Source organism: Melopsittacus undulatus (assembly GCF_012275295.1).
Source record: "Melopsittacus undulatus isolate bMelUnd1 chromosome 25 unlocalized genomic scaffold, bMelUnd1.mat.Z SUPER_25_unloc_1, whole genome shotgun sequence".
NCBI classification, from domain to species: domain Eukaryota; kingdom Metazoa; phylum Chordata; class Aves; order Psittaciformes; family Psittaculidae; genus Melopsittacus; species Melopsittacus undulatus.
The window spans coordinates 80,476-85,594 of NW_022993936.1; the positions used below are offsets into that span (position 1 = coordinate 80,476).

Sequence of the window (5,119 nt, forward strand, 5' to 3'; positions counted from 1 at the left end):
ATGTGGGTCAGCTATGGGGCGCTATGGGGCCATGGGATGCTCTATGGGGCACTATGGGGTGCTGTGGGTCAGCTGTGGGTCAGCTTGGTGTGCTGTGGGGTGCTATGGGGCAATGTGGGTCTGCTATGGCGTGCTATGGGGCCATGGGATGCTCTATGGGGCACTATGGGGTCTGTGGGTCAGCTATGGGTCAGCTGTGGGTCTATTGTGGGGCTCTGTGAGGTGCTGGGGGGTGTTATGGGTCTGCTGTGGGGTGATGTGGGTTCGCTATGGGTCCGCTGTGTGTCTGCTATGGGGCGCTGTGGGTTGCACTGGGGCGCTGTGGGGTGATGTGGGTCCACTGTGGTTCCGCTGTGGGGCCCTGTGGGTCCACTATGGGGCGCTATGGGGCATTGTGGGTCCGCTGTGGGTCTGCTGAGGGTCTGCTATGGGGCACTATGGAGAGCTGTGGGTCTGCTATTGGGTGCTATGGGGCACTGTGGGTCTGCTATTGGGTGCTATGGGGCGCTGTGGGTCTGCTATGGGGCGCTATGGGGCGCTGTTGGGCACTGTGGGGCACTGTGGATCCACTGTGGGTCCGCTATGGGACGCTGTGGGGCAATGGGGGGTGCTATGGGTCCCCTCTGGGGCGCTATGGGGCTCTATGGGTCTGCTATGGGCCTCTATGTGTCCGCTATGGGTCTCTATGTGTCTCTATGGGTCTCTATGGGTCTCTATGGGTCTCTATGTGTCTCTATGTGACTCTATGGGTCTCTATGTGTCTCTATGGGTCTCTATGGTCTCTATGTGTCTCTATGGGTCTCTATGGGTCTCTATGGGTCTCTATGGGTCTCTATGGGTCTCTATGTGTCTCTATGGGTCTCTATGGGTCTCTATGTGTCTCTATGTGTCTCTATGTGTCTCTATGGGTCTCTATGGGTCTCTATGTGTCTCTATGGGGCAGGGCCTGACCCACACTCCCCCTATCCCCATCCCAGAGCTGCTGCCCAAGGGGACACGAGAGGAGCAGAGAGATTATATCTTCTATATGGCCCTAGGCAACTATAGGCTGAAGGTGACATATGGGGTATTATGGGATGTATGGGGTATGGGGTATGGGATATGGTATATGGGGTATGGGATATGGGATATGGGATATGGGGTATGGGATATGGGATATGGGGTATGGGGTATGGGATATGGGGTATGGGATATGGGGTATGGGGTATGGGATATGGGATATGGGGTATGGGGTATGGGATATGGGATATGGGATATGGGGTATGGGGTATGGGATATGGGATATGGGATATGGGGTATGGGGTATGGGATATGGGATATGGGGTATGGGGTATGGGATATGGGATATGGGGTATGGGGTATGGGGTATGGGATATGGGATATGGGGTATGGGGTATGGGTATTATGGGATATGGGGTCATAGGTCACAGTTCTGGGTCTGGGTCTCACTGCAGGAGTATGAACGAGCTCTGGAACATGTCGAGAGGCTCTTGGGGGCTGAGCCCCAGAACACACAAGGACTGAGGCTGAGACAGAGGATCCAGGAGAGCATGAGGAGGGGTGAGACCCATAGAGACACATAGAGACCCATAGAGACACATAGAGACCCATAGAGACACATAGAGACACATAGAGACACATAGAGACACATAGAGACACATAGAGACCCATAGAGACACATAGAGACCCATAGAGACACATAGAGACACATAGAGACCCATAGAGACACATAGAGACACATAGAGACCATAGAGACACATAGAGACACATAGAGACACATAGAGACACATAGAGACCATAGAGACACATAGAGACCATAGAGACACATAGAGACACATAGAGACACATAGAGACACATAGAGACACATAGAGACACATAGAGACCATAGAGACACATAGAGACCCATAGAGACACATAGAGACACATAGAGACCATAGAGACACATAGAGACACATAGAGACACATAGAGACACATAGAGACCATAGAGACACATAGAGACACATAGAGACCATAGAGACACATAGAGACCCATAGAGACACATAGAGACACATAGAGACACATAGAGACCCATAGAGACACATAGAGACACATAGAGACACATAGAGACACATAGAGACACATAGAGACCATAGAGACACATAGAGACACATAGAGACCATAGAGACACATAGAGACACATAGAGACCATAGAGACACATAGAGACACATAGAGACCATAGAGACACATAGAGACCCATAGAGACACATAGAGACACATAGAGACCATAGAGACACATAGAGACACATAGAGACCATAGAGACACATAGAGACCCATAGAGACACATAGAGACACATAGAGACACATAGAGACCCATAGAGACACATAGAGACACATAGAGACACATAGAGACACATAGAGACACATAGAGACCCATAGAGACACATAGAGACCCATAGAGACACATAGAGACCATAGAGACCCATAGAGACCCATAGAGACACATAGAGACACATAGAGACCATAGAGACACATAGAGACACATAGAGACACATAGAGACCCATAGAGACACATAGAGACCATAGAGACACATAGAGACACATAGAGACACATAGAGACCATAGAGACACATAGAGACACATAGAGACCCATAGAGACACATAGAGACACATAGAGACCCATAGAGACACATAGAGACCCATAGAGACCCATAGAGACCATAGAGACCCATAGAGACCCATAGAGACACATAGAGACCCATAGAGACACATAGAGACCCATAGAGACACATAGAGACCCATAGAGACCATAGAGACACATAGAGACCCATAGAGACACATAGAGACCATAGAGACACATAGAGACACATAGAGACACATAGAGACACATAGAGACCATAGAGACACATAGAGACACATAGAGACACATAGAGACACATAGAGACACATAGAGACCATAGAGACACATAGAGACACATAGAGACACATAGAGACACATAGAGACACATAGAGACCCATAGAGACCCATAGAGACCATAGAGACCCATAGAGACCCATAGAGACACATAGAGACCCATAGAGACACATAGAGACACATAGAGACACATAGAGACACATAGAGACCCATAGAGACCATAGAGACACATAGAGACCCATAGAGACACATAGAGACACATAGAGACCCATAGCGAGACCCATAGAGACACATAGAGACACATAGAGACACATAGAGACACATAGAGACACATAGAGACCATAGAGACACATAGAGACCCATAGAGACACATAGAGACACATAGAGACACATAGAGACACATAGAGACCCATAGAGACCCATAGAGACCATAGAGACCCATAGAGACCCATAGAGACACATAGAGACCCATAGAGACACATAGAGACACATAGAGACACATAGAGACACATAGAGACCTATAGCGAGACCCATAGAGACCCATAGCGAGACCCATAGAGACCTATAGCGAGACCCATAGAGACCCATAGCGAGACCCATAGAGACCCATAGCGAGACCCATAGAGACCTATAGCGAGACCCATAGAGACCCATAGTGAGACCCATAGAGACCCATAGCGAGACCCATAGAGACCTATAGCGAGACCCATAGAGACCCATAGTGAGACCATAGAGACCTATAGTGAGACCCATAGAGACCTATAGCGAGACCCATAGAGACCCATAGTGAGACCCATAGAGACCTATAGTGAGACCCATAGAGACCTATAGCGAGACCCATAGAGACCTATAGCGAGACCCATAGAGACCCATAGCGAGACCCATAGAGACCCATAGTGAGACCCATAGAGACCTATAGCAAGACTATAGAGACCCATAGCGAGACCCATAGAGACCCATAGTGAGACCCATAGAGACCCATAGCGAGACCCATAGAGACCTATAGGAAGACTATAGAGACCCATAGCGAGACCCATAGAGACACATACTGACCTATAGAGACCTATAGACACCTATAGAGACCCATAGAGACCTATAGACACATATAGAGACCCCTATTGCCCCATTGATGACCTCTGACCCCTGTGACCTCTCCCACCCCCCCACAGACGGGCTCCTGGGCGCCGCCATTGTTGGGGGCGTGGCCTTGGGCGTGGCCGGCCTGGCCGGGCTGCTGGGATTGGCCATCTCCCGCGCGCGGCACTGACGTCAGCACCACGTGACCCCTCCCCCCCGCGCGCGGTGACGTCAGCACCACGTGACTCCACCCCCCGCGCGGTGACGTCATCGGCTCCTCCCCCCTCCCCCCCTCCCGGTGTAAATAAACAGCCTCGGGTTCGCTTTGACCCCACGTGACCTCAAGGGGGCGGGGTCAATGGGAGCCACGCCCACTTCCGGACACGCCCCTTTCTGACCACGCCCATTTCCGGCCCCCGCCCCCACCCGCAGGTGCACCGCGCGTGGCAGGAAGCCCCTCCCCCCTCCGCCCTTCCGGCCCCTCCCCCACACAGGAGGAGGGGGGAGGGGGGGGAGGCTGAGACACATAGAACCTATAGAACCCATAGCCTGCCCCATAGGACCCATAGCATCCATAGCCTGACCCATAGCTGTGACCTATAGCACCCATAGCCTGCCCCATAGCATCTATAGCCTGCCCCATAGCACCCAGAGCACCTATAGCCTGCCCCATAGTGGTGACCCATAGCACCCATAGCCTGCCCCATAGTACCTATAGCCTGACCCATAGCAGTGACCCATAGCACCCATAGTCTGCCCCATAGCTGTGACCTATAGCACCCATAGTCTGCCCCATAGCACCCATAGCCTGCCCCATAGCACTGACCTATAGCACTCATACCCTGCCCCATAGTGGTGACCCATAGCACCCATAGCAACCATAGCCTGACCCATAGCAGTGACCTATAGCACCCATAGTCTGCCCTATAGCGGTGACCCATAGCACCCATAGTCTGCCCCATAGAACCCATAGCCTGCCCCACAGCACCCATAGCACCCATAGCCTGCCCCACAGCACCCATAGCACCCATAGCAGTGACCCATAGCACCCATAGCCTGCCCCATAGCAGTGACCTATAGCACCCATAGCCTGCCCCACAGCACCCATAGCACCCATAGCCTGCCCCACAGCACCCATAGCACCCAT

General features: G+C 51.8%; 1 long non-coding RNA gene across 1 annotated transcript; it reads left to right on the forward strand.

Moving 5' to 3' along the window:
• The first annotated feature begins 975 nt into the window (after positions 1–975).
• LOC117438096 (uncharacterized) lies at positions 976–4,193 on the forward strand. Its single transcript, XR_004550640.1, has 3 exons — positions 976–1,054; positions 1,455–1,560; positions 4,065–4,193. It is a non-coding gene; the product is annotated as an uncharacterized lncRNA (long non-coding RNA).
• The last annotated feature ends 926 nt before the right edge of the window (positions 4,194–5,119 follow it).